This window comes from Macrobrachium nipponense, chromosome 9 (assembly GCF_015104395.2).
Source record: "Macrobrachium nipponense isolate FS-2020 chromosome 9, ASM1510439v2, whole genome shotgun sequence".
Classification (NCBI taxonomy): Eukaryota; Metazoa; Arthropoda; class Malacostraca; order Decapoda; family Palaemonidae; genus Macrobrachium; species Macrobrachium nipponense.
In genome coordinates this window covers 46,492,006-46,509,505 of record NC_061110.1, presented here as the reverse complement: position 1 = coordinate 46,509,505, position 17,500 = coordinate 46,492,006, and the positions used below count along the sequence as shown (strand labels likewise).

General features: G+C 41.6%; 1 protein-coding gene across 29 annotated transcripts in view; it reads left to right on the top strand.

Annotated features, from left to right (window-relative positions):
* The window catches only part of LOC135218273 (ELAV-like protein 1), a 314,052-nt gene that overhangs the window by 221,831 nt on the left and 74,721 nt on the right, over positions 1–17,500 (top strand). The gene's annotated exons all lie outside the window — the stretch shown is intronic.

The window sequence follows — 17,500 nt, the reverse complement described above, 5'->3', positions numbered from 1 at the left end:
ATGGTTTTATACTTATACAGAAGATTTTTTTACATTTTCACGCTTGTATGTCTAAAAAAAATTAATATGATTTCTTGGTTACATCTTTTTGTCACTTATCATTGTTATAAACAACAGCGTCAGAGCGTACAACTCATTCAGTGATTACTGCCCAGAAGCACAAGATGAGATGACCTATCTTAAAATCCCTTCCACTCAATACCACAATTGTGAGTGTTGTCGTGTAACTCATTTTCATCTGTTTCAGGGAGAGATTATGCTTGTTTCCAAATACTAATGTTTTTATCATTTTATATATATATATATATATATATATATATATATATATGTATGTGTACTATGTATATATATGTATATGTTTGTATATAGGTAGTCCCCGGGTTACGAAGGGGGTTCCGTTCTTGAGACGTGTTGTAAGCCGGAACATCGTCAAAAATCCAAAGAAAACCTTACTTTTAATGCTTTGGGTGCATTAAAAACTATGTAAACTGCATTCTTATTGCATTTTTCATTAACAAAAAAGCTTCAAATATTTATTTAGCATTTTTGGAGTCATATTTCTTCTGCCAGATCAGCATTGTAAGTGCCATAACCCTGGAACATGTGTCGTAAACCTGGAAATAATTTCTGATAAATATAATTGAAGTGTTGTAACCTCAGAGCGCCGTAAGCAGGGGGACTGCCTTTGTGTGTGTGTGTGTATAATATATATATCCAAATGTCTGAATCTAGGTAGCCGGAATACACCTTTTATGCTAAATGTTATATTGAAAGCTATATTTTATATTAAAAGCTTCATACTTTTATTTATGTTGTTGAATATTATCATTAAACTATATACTATTATACATGAAAAAAAAATAATACAGTTTGACTTGTAATACCCAGTAGGCCGTCGAGTACAAGTATAAACTAGAAAATCGTACGTAATCGCGGTGAGGTCACACCCAGCTGACTTTAGACTGAACGGGGGAGTGTTGATATGTCGAGGAGAGAGGAGAAGAGAGAGTTCAAATATTACTGTATGTATGTAAAGGCAATAACAGTTCACATAAAAAGGGAATTTCCCAATGAATTTAACGTAATGATAAAATATGAAAACAAACATGCAATACAGAAAAAAGAAAAAAAAAGTCTTAATTGAGCCAATGTTAGGTGCACTGAGTGAGATGGTCTAGTTGAACAATATTAACCAAATAGTAAATGAAAGAACAAAGCTTTTCACAATAGAATTTAGCACAAATGATTCGTCATTGTGGTGATATACAGATAACTTGAGGTAGAGGGAGAGAGCATTTATATTTTTGAGGAATAATGAGTGAATGATTTTAAGTTATTGTGCATCGTGGTATGAGGAGTGAAGAGACAGTGAAATTTTTACTATAATGTATATGTAAAAGCAGTACCAATTCACATAAAAAATTAAATTATTTCACAATAAATTTAACATAAGGATAAAACATGAAAACAAATGCATACAGTAAAAAGAAAAAAAAAAGCTTTCTCGAGTCTGTTCGGTGCGCTGAGAGAGAGAGATAGAGAAAACGGCTTTTGCTTCCCACTGATTCATGCTGGGGTCACACGTTCACGTATCACGACCACGTATGCCCACGTATGTGGATCGTGGGCATCATCGCTGTGACATGACATTGAACAGCTGGTAAACAGGACACGGGCTGACGGACATAAAGCCAGCACCGTAATGCACCGCAAATGTACGCCCAACGCAAGCATGGTCAGACACCTACCTGGAACTGGCCGGGCAAAGTCCTACACATCTCCAAGATTTTGCGTTGCAAAGCACGGCTTACTTGACTGACTTATGCTGATAGCGTAACGTTCTATGTACGTCAACTTCACGTCGGTACCACGCCTACTGTTGTAAGCGTTGTAACCATGGAAGAGAGAGAGAGAGAGAGAGAGAGAGAGAGAGAGAGAGAGAGGTGATTCAAGGGTCACTACTTCAGGCAAATTGGGAGGCTGGAGGCTTTGGAGGATCTTTCTTCGTTCATGTGATGAACATTGTGATTGGCAGCTGCTGCCATTGCTTCTTCATAGTGGTTAGGGCTTACTTATAGGGCTCCTATGCTACATCAAGAATGTTGCAAAACTTCAAGGAGCATTCAAGTAAGGACACCATGTCGCAACAAACTCCTGGAGGTCGTTTATTATTCTTTTAACTGGGAGAGGTGTTCCAAAGTTAGGCCGTTCTCCTCCTTTTGCTCCTGTTCCTCTCCTGAACCCTGGAGTGTCTTCCTCACTGGCAGACTTCATCAGCTCTTCCAAGCCCTGGTCTGTCAGGGTGTCAGAGTGGGGATCAATGTGGGTGCCGACTTCATCCCTGGTGATTTCATCAAACCACCACCAAGAATTTTTGCTAACTGGACTGCCTTACTAATGGCTGAATGCTGGATTTCCTGAGGAGAAAAGCCCGTATAATTATGGACACAGTCCAGCTACAACTTCTGCAGGCATTCAGTCTCTCCTTCTTCATGTCTTTCGGCGATTGGTCAATGACAGACAGACACGTGGCAATTGTGAATTTACGCCAGTAGACTTTTGGCATAAATTCGCTGTCGCGGTCCATTGCATCAACAATGTGCTGGAGGGAATTCCCGGTGTAGAGTGCCTTTAAGGCACGGATGACGCCCTGATCCTTAGGCTGGAGGAGAGAGGTGGTGTTGGGAGGGAGGAACTCGAGCTGGACTCCCTTGTAATAAAGATCGAGAGGGTAGCCACCAGCATTGTCCATTATGAGCAAGACCTTGAACTCGATGTTCAAATCTGCCAGGTATTGCCTAACTTGAGGAATGAAGCTCTGGTGAAACCAGTACTCTGTAAGGACTTTGGTGATCCAGGCCTTGGGATTATGCATCCAGAAGACGAGCAGTAACGCCTTATTCTTGTTCTTTAGTACCCTGAGATTTGCAGCCTTGTAAATGAGGCCTGGTTTCAACATAAAGCCAGCTGCATTCCTGCACATCAGGAGGATCAATATGTCCTTTTGTGCCTTGAATCCGGAGGCTTTCACTTCATCCTTCACAAGGTACATCTAGGACGGCATCTTCTTCCAGAACAGGCCAGTTTCGTCCATATTGAACACCTGTTCTGGTTGGTATCCTTTCTCCTGGATTATTTTCTTGAAGGCCTTGGGATATTTTGTGGCCGCCTCTTTGCCAGCAGATGCAGCTTCCCCATTGTAGGGAAACAGACTTTAGATGGAACCAGCAGAACCATCCTTTGCTTCCCAGAAAACCTTGGGGAGCTGAGGACGGTCCCGGATGTGGCTCTTCATTTTCCTCTTCCTCTTCCTCTTCAGGAGCTGGTACATCGAAGCCCAAGAATTCCAATTCCCCTTCATCGCTTTCGTGTGCCTCTACATCTTTGGCTTCCTCTTCCTCGCTACCTTGTGTAGCAGTTGATAGCTGCTGGTAGAGCTGTCATGCTTTTTCACATATGATCTTGGAGTCACGGGGCATGTTCTTCCTGCAGTCCTTGATCCAGAACGCGAGTGTAGATTCCATTTTCACGATTGGTGTGTCTCTCACTGTGGACACCGCGTTTCCTGTACCATAGTATGTCATGCTAACACACTTTCTTATTTCACTTTCTTTTTTCTTCGTGTATCTCACTGTGCGCTCGTTCACTTTGAAATGGCGGCCGACCACGCATAACTTTTGCCCCCCTTCAACATATCAAGAAGTTTCACCTTCTTGTTGAGCTTCATTACAGTCTTCTTTCTTATAGCTTCTTTGCCAGAAGCTTAAAAGGAGCAGGGCACTTTTTATGTGCCATTTTCGGCATGATGCACACACGTTTGCTGATACATACAAAACAGCTTCACGTTTACGTTCGCATATGTCAGTAACTTTCAACGCAGTAAAGTTGATGAAGGAGATGCGCGATGTACCCACAATTCAATCTTTGTGACATGGGGTCTGATTTCAACCAATCAACGCCAAGTATACAGCCAATGAGCAACAAGGAAAATGAATGCTGATCCTGGATTGGCTTCTGTGCAGACAGCAACCAATAGCGTGTCAAATATAATTTTATTTGGATACTGCTCTAAGAAGGCGTCAGGGCATCATAAGATTTGTTCATCTTCAGAAAGATAGCTTGGTTGAAGCATCTTTTAAGAAAACCCAATTTTGTTACTGAATTTTGCTGCATTTACATTAAAGTATAACAGAACTGTAATAGTTGAAAATTAATAATTTTTCGTCATGAAAAATTTATTTGGTCACAAAAATATACTTAGTACATATGCATGGAAAATACGTACATACTGCGTGCTGCAGACAGAAACATACGTACCCTGCTATATTCTCGTTGTCTTACATATTTTAGATATGGTCTGCGTACTTTTAGTATGATCCTAAAACACTTTATGTACTTACATATCTTCTATTATCTTTAAAATTTTCATAAAATGTACAGTCTGCACAATGCGTACCCAATTGACCCAATACGTAAGTATATAAGTTCAATGGTCTCTCATTTGTCCATTTTTTGCCTGTGTGATATTCGCTACTACAGGCTAAGATTTATTCTTCAAAGTGTCCTCTTAATGTTCTGCTTCTCCTAAGGCTTCTGGCAAAAAGCTTAAGTGTCTTAGACCCTTACAGTTAATTAGTGCTGCTGATAAAATAAATATGATAGTCATGTTCGACATAATAGTCATGTTAAGAGAGGGCAAAAGTCATGGAGAAGTAGCAGTCCATTGCCATGTGACTGAAAGTGCAGTCACCTACATTGAGATCGAATATGAGCAGGGCAAAGTACTTGGAGAGGCCATTCTTGGAAAAGAACTCACCTCCCTCTTTAGTAATGCTATCCCATCAATGAACCAGGCCTTTTGAGAAATTTCATTGTTTCTACAATTTGATCTGTGTGTCAGGGAGGTACAGACAATAGTCAAGGGATAGAAATAAAGGGCCACAACTTTTATCAGTACGATAAATGAAATAGTGAAGCACTGTCTTTACTTGTTTGTGCAAATGTACAATTACCTCAAAAGATGGTGGTGCCTCCTGAAGAAGGTGACAAGGCACCCCCAGAGGATCTGTAACTCCTCTACTTTGCTGTGCAGTCTATCTTAATCGTCATTCATCAGGCTGCATGGCTATAATAGCATCTATAATCAACATTATTCACAAGTAAGTGCCGTATGATTTCATGTTATCTACACACATTATACAGTAAATAACATGAAAATACAGAATACGGGTGGCCATCGGTTAGCGGCAGGGGTTCTGTTCCTGGCCGCCAACGCTGAGCGATTTCAAAGTCTACGGCCGCCGCACACCTTTCAGAATGCTAGACCAGTCAACAGCACCCAAGACCAGTCAAACGGCCCCGTAATCCTGCAATGGCGCAATAAGTAAAATTATATTTATGCAGCATAGTAGTATAGAATTTACTGTACAGTAGTACTGTACAGTTCTGTATAGTATTATAAATACTGTAAAGTTAAAAAAGCCTAGCTTTAATCCTTTGGGTGTCTAGAGTATGTAAAGATGTAAAAAGGTTTTATACAGTGTACAGGTAGCTGTAGTGTTCAAGTAATGATAATTCGTCTTATGATAATCCGATTTTATGAGAGTTCAAATTACAATAGCCTAACTTTATCCCATCTTCTAGTTACATAAGTTCCAAAAGTTGTTATAAATGATGATGTGTAGAATAGGACTGAGATATTTTAATATAATAACTTCATTTGCTATAGATCAAAGATCATTATAGATCAAAGATCAATAGGGAAATATACTGTTAAATTTAAGCTAATTATAGCTGAAGCTGAGAAAACTGTTCAAGCTGCTAATGACCATTATCGTGCATTGGCAACAATGATAAAACTCCAGTAAACGTATGTCATCAAACAATACCGAAGATAAAATTGAGATAAAATCATTTTAATAAAAACTACTGTGCTTGAAAGAACACGTTTTACTGTTGGTTTAACGCCGATAAAAGATAAATAACATAAAGTTCGTATTACAATGATATAAAGGAAAATAGCAAACGGAATCACATATTGTTTTACTTAATAAACATACCACCAACGTAATCTGTTAACGAAAAAATATTTGTTCACTATCACAAGACATATTCAAGTAATATTTCCTCCTAAACACATGTATAAAGAAAAATAACCTTGTCTCATATAAGTCAAGTATCTAGAAATATTTTTATGCTAACTTAAAGCAAGAAAATTTGCTCAGAATTGCGTTCAATTTGGCGAAATAAACTCGTATTTGCCATCAGCTGATTTCCAAACCAAAATATTGGCCGATCCGCGGAATACTAGCTTAGATTTACCGTAGTATTTTATGATACTAGAATACATACAATATTATTGGATACAGTGAAGTAATGTATAACTTTTTAAAAGATAAATGGAAAAAATGCATATTTACTTTTTCTTCTGTGCTCATCTTAATTTTCGTCACCATGCCATCTACGTAGCAGCGGCATCTCGAGCTCGTACGGTCATACCTATATATTTTGCTCGCGTAACAAAATAAAAAATCGACCAAGTTGCACAGTTATATTTTGTACTTCTATCCCATGGAAAAACAAACAAATTGCTGTGTTGCATAGTCGAATGTTTGTTAGTTTTGTCTTTAAAATCAATTTATGCAACAATTGTAAGTATAATTTGTTATGAAAATGTGATTCAATTATATAAATTAAAATGTTATTATTCTGGCGCGACTGAACACCTATTGTCTTCATCATGTGAAGGGCTGTTACAGAGATTTCAAGTGGAGATGCGTACTGCCACTGTAGTATATTTATGTACAAAAATAAAAAAATATTTTTCATACATATTTTTCATACACAAAAAAATATTTTTCATACACATTTTAAACATAAAAGGATGAAAACTTATAACAAAAAGCTGAAGTTTCAATAACGAAATGAGTTATAGTTAGCTCCGTAATGCATTTATCGGAACAGCGGCGGACAAGAATGAACTTGCACAAATATCCTCTGATATATGCAGAGGGCACTTACAAAAGCTGCCTTAATTTGTATCATATTTATATACAAAAATAAAAATACCTTATACGTAATATATTTTCATACATTTTAAACATAAAACCATGAACATATCTAAAATTGACACATCGATCGCTAAATTTGCACTTTTTTAACTATTTTCGGAAGTGGCAGGCAGCGGCGAACAAGAATGAACATGAAAAAACATCCTCTGATAACGTGGAGGGCAGTTTCAAAGGCTGCCTTTGTATCATATTTATGCACAGAAATAAAAATACCCTATACATAATACATTTTTGTCCATGGAACTTACCCAGCAGATATATACTTAGCTATAGACTCCGTCGTCCCCGACAGAAATTCGAATTTCGCGGCACACGCTGCAGGTAGGTCAGGTGATCTACCGCCCCTCGCCGCTGGGTGGCAGGGAATAGGAAACGATTACCGTTCTAGACTCAGATTTTCTCTGTCGCGGTAGTGTCAACATACGTTGTTGCTACCTCCTGACTTGATTTTCGTTTTTTCATCGCCATCGACCTTCTGGGCTGTCTTTTGCAGGGAAGTACTGGGTCTTTGGTTTGGCATACGCTTTTATTAACTTTTTAATGAATTTGGCTTCGAAATTTCGAAGAATATATTACGTGAAACTACCGAATTTTTCGGTAGACACTTATATTTTGCAATAAGGGAAATATTGATATTTTTTTTTTTCACTAATACGTGTATAAGTGTTAGAACTTGATGAAGGAAATATAAGATCTAACTTCCTACTTTAGGAAGTCAGAAAGCATATAACTAGATACGCTTCCTTTAGAAGCTTTAAGAGCTCTCGTACTAACGAGCAGGTAGAGTATTGACAATTCTAGTAGTTGTTGCATCCTCATCACCTTCTTACTCCACAGAATCTACAAATTCATATGTGCAAATTTGAAGATAAATGGATGGAGCTCAAAAGGCGAGCTCTAAAAAGGTAAGAAGTGAATATAGTTTGTTCCCCAGTGCAGTGGAGGGTGCGTCTGATCGGCTCCGTAGCGCTTCCAGGCCTAGACCTCTTCCAAACTCCCAGACCCAGTGGAGGAGGAAAGTCGACAGCCGCAGGAAGGTTAGGGAGAACCCCCACCGGTCAGGCGTCCCCTCGGCAGGTTCTGTAGAACGTCCCAGACTGCCAGGATAGCCATTGATAAGGCATCCTTAAAAAAGTGCGTCTCTTCATCTTACATCCGAAAAGACGAAGAATGTATGTTTGGAGTGATCTAGCGCGTTCTCTGAAAACTAAGAGAACACTGAGCAAGAGCCAGCCGCTGCCATGAAGCCGCGTTCCAGCAAGCTAGCGTGAGGTACGTTCCTATAGCCAGAAGCGAGGCGCGTTCCAGCTAACAGACTAGCGCGAGCCGCGTTCCTACAACCAAACGCGAGCCGCGTTCTAGAAAATTTTTCTTGGCGCAAGGCGCCTTCAAAGAGACGAAGCGCCAGCCTGGCGCAAATTGCGCCAGAAAACAGACGGCTAGAGCAAGGAGCCTTACAGTAGAGTGGCAATCAGAACGATCCTTCCATTGAACGTTTCCGGGCAGAGCCCTTTCTAAAAGGGGTCTAGTAGGCGCTCGGAACTGTCAGGGCGCACGGGACCTTCCACGCAAGCGGAACGTTCCAGGAGCGAGTCTCCTTTCTAGCGCGCGGAACATTCCAGGCGCTAGGTGCAAGGATCCAGGCGCCAGAATATCCTTTCTCTATCTGCCTCGGCAGGGAAAGAAGGTAGTAGAGTATCTGCTGTATGAGAATACGATACGGCAAATCATAAGCACATACCGTAGTTACTTCTTTGCTGAGCAACTCAATTACCAGTATCCTTCCAGGAATTTCCTAGGAAGGACTACGCTTAAAGGATTGTTAAGACAACACCTACTTAGCTTCTAGATTTATCGAAGTCTTGTTTCGCTTAGATATGCATTATAAGAACTTCCTGAAGTTCGATAATAATGTTATAAGATTCCTTTATTAAATGGAGTAGCTGGTGGCAACTCTGGAAGAGTAAGGCCAGTCGGCTAACGAGACTGCTATCGCTTAGGCACCAACGCAGTATCATGTAGGTGTCGGTCATGAGTGGGCGGTAACATATGTCTCTCCTGCGGGATGGAATGAATAACCGTGTCTCTCCCCTACAATCGTGGTTTTAGCCTCGGATTGAGGGGATAGTTAAGCAAACATAAATAAAATATTGTCTGCCTTTTGCTAAGAAGCTTTCAATAAGAAAGATATTACATTTCAATGCTGTTTACCGTAGGTAACATTTTTAAAGGATTCTAACGCAGCGAAACTCTATATGTATAATGCTCTCATGCTTACGAAAAGCATGGCTTATTAGAGTACATGCTTAGTGAGAAGATGAATGTAGTAGAGAATTCACTTTAAGACTACGGTATGGTCAAGTCTTATGCACATACCGAGGTTAACTACAGAATTCCTAGTATCCTTACAAAGGTTCCTAGATTAATGCTGTTTACCACAATGTGACAGTATTATAAAGGATTCTAATACGGCAGCGCGCGATATATATAATTCTCTCATCCTTTCGAGAAACGTACATAACCTTTTTAAATTCGGATATTGCTCAAGAGAAGTTGGGCGAGTCGGATGGGAAACATTCTCTTAGTGGCAGAAGTTGTTTCCTGAATGGACTATACTACGTATATAAAAGTTTTTTCCCACTAAGAACGGAATTAACATGTGAAGGATGTCGGTGGGTACCATAAAGGCATAGATGTTATGGCACATAACCTAAAAAGAACTAGAAGGAAGCGCCAGCCTGGCACAAATTGTGCCAGAAGCACCATCCAAGATATTTTCTCGTTTTAGCGAGTTATTACATAGAGTCCAGTAGCCTCTCGGACAGCAGGCTCGGTAACGGCAAGATTCGTTCCTGATTTCGTTACCCATTAATCGAAAAGGGTCGCTTACAAGGAATGATGAAATGATTTATTTTAATCACTTAGGCCAATTCCACGACTCTCTCATATCGCAAAGAGCATCGAGAATCTCTTTTTTCGCCCCGGTTCGCGTTAACAAAAGAGAACCTATTTGGGAACAGACACGGAACGTAACGATCCTTAAGAGGTTCGATGCAAGATTTTGCATGTCCGTGAGAACCTTCTCGATCGAAGATAATAACTGTTAACATATGTCTAACATTTATTGAAAAGAGTTGTGAGAACCTGCGGAAAGTCTTCTTCATAGATCTCTTTGTAAGGTAGAAGACGAACAGGCTTCCTTTAGACTGCTTCTTTTTCCTCGAACCAAGAGAGGTAGCAATATAAGACATCTTTAAATTTAAAGAAGGGGAATAAACTTTAGCCTTTTTTCCCCTAGTTATAAATTCTTAACAGATATTAAGATAATTGGGCGTCAAAGGAAGAGAGGATGTATGCCTCATTTTGGCCTTAGAGAGGTTGGATTCACAGAAGTCACGTTCTTCTCACAGCATGTTTCGTAAGGCTTTTCCAAGAGTATCTGGATATTCTATCAGAATCTATTATAAATAGACCTATAAAACCTCTCCACTCTGAGTCTGTCCGCGTGCAGACTGACCAGAAGTGGACATGAATGAGAGGTTTTTTCAAGGTAAATGACAATAGTCATGGCTAAGACATAGAATTGCTGCAGATCGTGCTAGATGGAATGAGGAAACTGTCCTCTTCCGATACCTCTGTGAACCACATAGCGAGGTTTTTTCTTCACTTTCAGAGGGAAGAATCACCTATGTATATATCTGCTATCAAAGAACGCAGTAAAAGGCCATACTCTGTCTCTACAAAGGGAATTAGAGATAACAGAGGATTAAGATCTTCGGGATCTTATACGATACCGCAATACGACAAGAGTAGGATATCATGTACTTCGAATGGGATTTTTTTTTGTGGCCACAGATTCCGTGTTCCGACAAAATGGAACTGCTCCTCATCTAACTTCTTTGAGGAAGTTTATGAAGGAATTCTTTGTTTCTCTTAACCCTAAACGACCAAGAAGACAAGTGAATTTTTTGTGCATTGGAATCTCGCATCAGATTCAATGGAGACTCGGCAATGGGTTCTTGCAGCATAGTATGTCTGGCAAAAGAAATAAATCCCTCTATTCCTGACGCAACGCTTTCAGAGAGAAGTTTAGTTGCCCAGGCAGGGTACTTACATTTTCATCTACAGAAGAAGAGATGGTTTAAACGCTTGCCTACAGAGTCTTCGGGGTGCGATGAGGGCTCAAAATGCTTCCAGAAGGTATTCAGAAGGATACAATAAGAGCTAGAAATCAGGGTTCCGCCCAATTTCAGCTCAGAGTCTCCTTCGACTTCCAGACTCCTTCCCTTCCTTCGGGCAAGGATAGGGAAGATTCTGCAACGAGGAACCTCATCAACATGTAAGAAGAGATCTCGTTAGCAAAAGAAGTGTTCACGAAGGATCCTCCTCGGAGGAAGACTCTTCTCTCGTGTTGTTAGATATCCTGTCGTCTACTGGGTGTAGCTGACTAAATCACCTCCCCTTGCCAGGGGCCAAAAGCTCAAAGGGGAAGAATTTCTTCCACCCTTCTCCAGTCTCCTGATAAACTATGTGGTTGTTCAGGACTCTCGGACAATGTAGCGCCAGCCAAGCGCCAAATGCCAATACAGGCGAAAAACGCCAGAGGCGGACAGTTCCAAGGAACTCTGTCATGGTCGGATACTGAGAAGGAGCGGGCCTCCAACCTGGCGCAAATGCGCCAGAGGCGAACAAATCGGACAGATATAAGAGTGTCCGATGTGGACATCGTCAGACAGCCTAGAGAGACTTCCAAGCTCGAAGCTCCAGCAAGTGTGGAGGAGCCAAGCCAGGCGCGAGGCGCCAGCCAGGCTCTAGGAGCCAGCCAGGCTCTAGGAGCCAGCCAGGCTCTAGGAGCCAGCCAGGCTCTAGGAGCCAGCCAGGCTCTAGGAGCCAGCCAGGCTCTAGGAGCCAAGCCAGGCTCTAGGAGCCAGGCAGGCTCTAGGAGCCAGCCAGGCTCTAGGAGCCAGCCAGGCTCTAGAAGCCAGCCAGGCGCCATCCAGGTGCCAGGCTCCTTCAAGGCTAGGCTCCAGTCAGGATTGAGGATCCATCCAGACGCAAGGCTCCTTCCAGTAAAGAGAAACCTAAAGCTCTGTCATGTAAGAGGGCTAGTCCCCATTGATATGATACAGGTAAGGCTCTGCCATGTAAGTGGGTCAGCCCCCATTGGCACGATCCGAGAAGGCTCTGTCGTGTAAGCTGGCTAGCCCCCATTGACATGATCCAGCAAGGGTTTGTCAGTCATAGGTCCCTACCTCGCTGAAACTCTTGAGGCATGCAGACTCATAGACAGTAATCATGAAGTCTTCTGCCAGGCTCCAGGTGCCTTCCAGGCGCAAGGCACCAGCCAGACGCAAGGCTCCAGCCAGGCGCGAGGCGCTAGCCAGGAAGGAGGAGCCAATCAGGCACCAGCAAGGCGCGAGGCGCCAGCCAGGCGCAAGGCGCCATCTAGGCGCGAGGCTCCAGCCAGGCCCTAGGCGCCATTCAGGCGCAAGGCTCCAGCCAGGCGCGAGGCGCTAGACAGGCACTACGGCGCCTGCCAAGCGCTAGCCAGGCTCCAAGCTTCACCCAGAAGAGATCTATATCAAAGAACGCCCTGGCCTTCTTTGAGACATTGTGATCTCCTAAGCACTTGATAAGTGCATTGATGATTCCTTCAAACAGCTGAGAATTAAAAGCGCATGAAGTGCGAGCTTTTCCGAATTCTTGTTCTTTCCCTAACAATATGTCATAAGGACAATTAGCTGTCACATACGGAGATGCAACTCTGTGTTGACTTCCCATTATCCGAAGGATGTCAAGATAACCTTCGAGGGATCCTTCTCTCTTGGTTGATACGTGTCTGCGGATACATTGCTGGGATAGGGAGCAGATACTGATCCTTAACTAGTGAGTTAAATTTTATTTAACGTCGTGTTTTTTCTTTGGGTTGTTTGAAAGGAGTTTGTAGATAACTCTTTTCAACTTAAGCACTAACCCTCGTGTTAGGATCAGGTGATCGGGATCGGTGTTGTGCTCCTTAATTATGCCACTAGGCATAGGCATATTGTCTGTAAGAGGCTCTGTCGAGTAAATGGATAAGACCCCATCGACAGACCCACAAGAACTCTTAGCCATAGGTCACATCCTCGCTGAGGCTCTTGAGGTGAAGCAGATTCCTAGGCATTAGCCATGGAGGCTTCCGCCTGATCAAGTAGGAACCAAGGTTTTATTTATTTATTACCTACAACGTATGTTGTTTTACCTGTCTATTCAGTAAATAGTTGTCTCTTTCCCACCACCAAGGGTGTCAATCAGCTAAGTATATATCTGCTGGGTAAGTTCCATGTACAAAAATGATATTGTTAAGATACAATAAAGTTTTGTACATACTTACCTGGCAGATATATACGATTGATGGCCCACCCAACCTCCCCTCAGGAGACAGGTGGAAGAGAAAATCTGGGTCTAGAACGTAATCGTTCCTATTCCTGCCACCCAGCGGGCAGGGGGGGCGGTAGATCACCTGACCTACCTGCAGCGTGTGCCGCGAAATTCGAATTTCTGTCGGGGACGACGGAGTCTATAGCTAAGTATATATCTGCCAGGTAAGTATGTACAAAACTTTATTGTATCTTAACAATATCATTTTCATACACATTTTAAACATAAAAGCATGAACATTTATAAATCGACACATCGATTGCTAAATATACACTTTTTTTTTTTTTTTTTTACTACAACTGATGGTCATTCTCTGCCTCCAGATGACCTTGGTGGGCCTGAAGTGGCCACAAGCAGATTGTTATCTGAACCCATTGTTGCTGCCAATAGCGAGACTTACGGAACTACCAATGTGGCCCACTCCACTCCACTCAACAGCAACAGTCACACCTGAACCTATAACCTTAGTCCATACAGATGCTCACACTAAAAATAGAATATCACCAGCATCAAGAGGTTTTTGCAAAGAATTACAGAGATGTTTAGTTTTGTTGGAAAATCTCCTGTAGGTGTCTGCTAAGCAGAGTGGTCAGTGGTCTATCTTCACCGAATGGTGTCTCACAAGAGTATATCCCCAGTCAGAGCCACTATTCTGCAGATAAATTTCCAGATTTCCTGGTCTGCCATTGCCAGACAGACTTGTTGGTCTACTCAAAAAAAGGTTACCATTCTATTCTAACCTGCCACAGCTTTTCTGCTTGAAGGACACTTTCCAAGTCTTGCACACCTTGGAAAGTGAAACCCCCCAGAGGGATTTAAACTAATTTTTAGAGGTCTCTTTCAGCTGCTATCCAAGCCTGTGAGGAGAACCTCAAATAGGGATGTGATGCTAATAACTATTAATTCTGGCAATGGTTAAGAGAGTTGGAGAATTACTTGATGTGACACTCACAGGGTTGGAACTTAGGTTTTCTTTTGTCCCAGATTTTATGGCAAAGGTGCAGATGCAAAAGCACTAATATTGTGTTGTTTGGGTTGTGGGTGGTTAGTACCAAAGTTTGAAACTGAATGTCACCTTTGATACTTCTGCTTATTCTTAGTAGCTGACACATGGCCTTATAAATGACGAATTAAAAGTACGTATGTATGTACTATATTCATGCAGTAAGAAGTCTTGTTAAGCATAGACCTTTGAAAAGTGAAGAAAATATTGGATATGTCTGTGGTCATGCAGATGCTCCACATTAACAAGGCCACCTGTTGTTGTCGGATACAAATATTAAGCGTTGTTACTTGCGGTTGCATCATCAAATATGTTAGTTATGCAAGTGGAACAATGCAAATAGTGAAAACAAAATGTGGGCTGAGAAAAGTTTGGGGAAGTGGAGTGCTTGATGTTTGCAGATACTAGTTTGGTTGGAAGTAAAGAGAAATTTCAGGAAAAGGTGAAATACTTTGAAAATATTGGGAAATAAAAAAGGGAGTGTGAGTTAGAGTAATAAAGCAATGGTAAATGGAAAATTGTGAAATGAAGCAATGAATGCTAAAGTGGTTGGTGGAAGAATGTAATTTATTTGATTAGATGCTTGAAAATAAATGTAACAGATGAAAGGTATGCCATTAATAAGTAAAGCAAAGAATGAAGAAAGGTCTGTGATTTATGAAGGGATTGTTGAACCAGGTCTAATTTTTGGAAGTGAATGGTGGATGTTGAGTAGAGGATTAGGGGTATGCCGCATGAGAGGAGGAGGAAGAAACTTGGACAATCTATTGCAACGCAGGGAGCCATCTCGGTGCGAAACCAAAACGTTCACACATTGCAACACGGACTGAGCGTGACCCAACAGGGGAAGTTTAAAAAAAATTCTAGAATCCTGTCTGGCATCCAGCAAGGCCTCTATACCCGTTGGGGTGAAAGAAGACTGACCCTGTGCCCTACACTCAAGATTGTTGAACTCACGAATGAATGAGATCAACTACCTCTGTGAAGGAAGACAAATTCTTGGGTGTCTCCCTCCTGTTCCGGCAATGGTGACCGACGACATGAAGAAGTAGGCTTGGCAGTATCCTCCTCCTTTTGTAACAACTCTGGTGATCCCTGGAACCCAAGCATTCTGGACATTCCAATTGGTCTGAGAGTGGTCTCTAAAACACAAACTTCCTGCGACCAAAGGTTCCCAAACGTCATCATGCAACGGCACTTGTACACGGTCCTGGCTCGAACCCGTACAGGCTCGTGTGAAGAACCATGTACACTATCGCTGAAGCAATCACGTACACTCACGTCAGGTGAAACACGTACATGTTCAGGGGAGGAATCGTGTCTGTGGCCGCGTGACAAGTCGAGTACGCGTCCGTGAGACGCCAGCCGAGCATGGTCCCGAGACGAGGAACGTTGCCAAAGAGAGCTACTTGAAGGAGGCGGGGAGTGCAATAGGGGATTGGGGGTTACATGCCTCCAAGAAATGGGACAACAGCCCATCCAAGGAAGGTGAACCCCGTAGCCCAAGTGTTGCCCAAACAGCCGCCATCTTGGATGATTCCAAACAAAGGACCTAGATGTTGGAAGAGAATTGGAACCCAAGGGAAAGGGGGCTACATTAAACATAACATCACGGGAGAGGGCGAAGATAAGTCGTCCACGAGGAGAAGAAGACCCCTCCCAAGAAGGAAGAGTCGAAACTCTGCGATGTTCCCTTTTATAAAAAACTCCACTGTGACTTAGGCCAGGAATAACATTCTGGACAAGGATTAGTTGCAGTACAGTAATTCACTCCGCACCTACTGCATGTCGTATGAGGATCTGTAGATTTAGACACTAAAAACCTTGAGCACAGAAATCCGTGAATGCCCAAGCCCATGCTTTGACGAGGCCGTGAAGACTCGGAAACAATCACACACAACACACTGGAAAGGAAAGAAACACAGGCACAAAACAACCAGCTTGGAAGGAGAGCAAAAGCGATAGCATCTCCTCTCCAAGGCGATTAGTGAAAAGACTGAATCGATACGAGGTTCGGTGGTGCGCTTTCTCTGACCAGCTATCACCTCGTACCTGCAGGAGTTGCTAGAACTCACCGATTCCTTGCTTTACAATCTTTGATTTTGTTAACTGGTTACCAGCTGGCACTTGGAAGTTATCCTATTGTTAAAGACCTCAGGTTTGTTAGCTATGAAAAATACAAATTGATTAAAAATTTTTCATTTAGCTAATAAATTTTATTGGATTGGAAGGGCACTTTATCCAGGAAGAGAAAGAGTGAGTGTGTGCGTGCATGGGTGCGAGACATTAAGGTGAATATGGTTGTGTGTTAGAAGCATTCTGGTCACTGCTAAGAGACTTTTTCAAAGGTAGTATGATAAGCAGCTAACATTACTTAAGATCTCAGCAGTTGTTCATCCTTGATTCAAAATTTTTAAGAAAAAAAATCTTTCCCAAAGTATTGTCTTTGTTTCAATTTGGAGAGTGAGAAAGAGAATGGTATTTTTAACAGTACGTACTGCAAAATGCCTTTAGTTCATGCTATTTTATGTACCATATATTATTTAGGAAGGCTATGAAGGGTTTATCATTTAGGGTACTTCATTTTCTCAGGAGAATCTTACTTTGCCAATTTTATTGCTAAACTTTTTAGAAAATTATTAGCACAATTCATGAGAACAGTGATGTATAAAGAGTCAGAAGATTAATGTTGCACAAGAGGTGTTTGAGAACTTTAGGTAATGAAATAGTGATTTAAAACTTGAAGCTTTATTGAGGTCACATTCCCATACCATGGCGCTCCCCTTTTTATTTCATGCCCAATTTAAACACATTTTAAACTTTGTATCAGTATGCATAATTGATAAATATAATCTTGTAGCAGTGTTGTCTTATTTCCTTGCCCTGTGTAATGTATCTAACATAGTTTTGCTGCAGAAATCCTTCTAAAGATTTGGTAAACATTCCTTATACAGTACCATGACTAAATAGATATTTAATCTAATCTTGACTCAGCCCACAGAAAAGT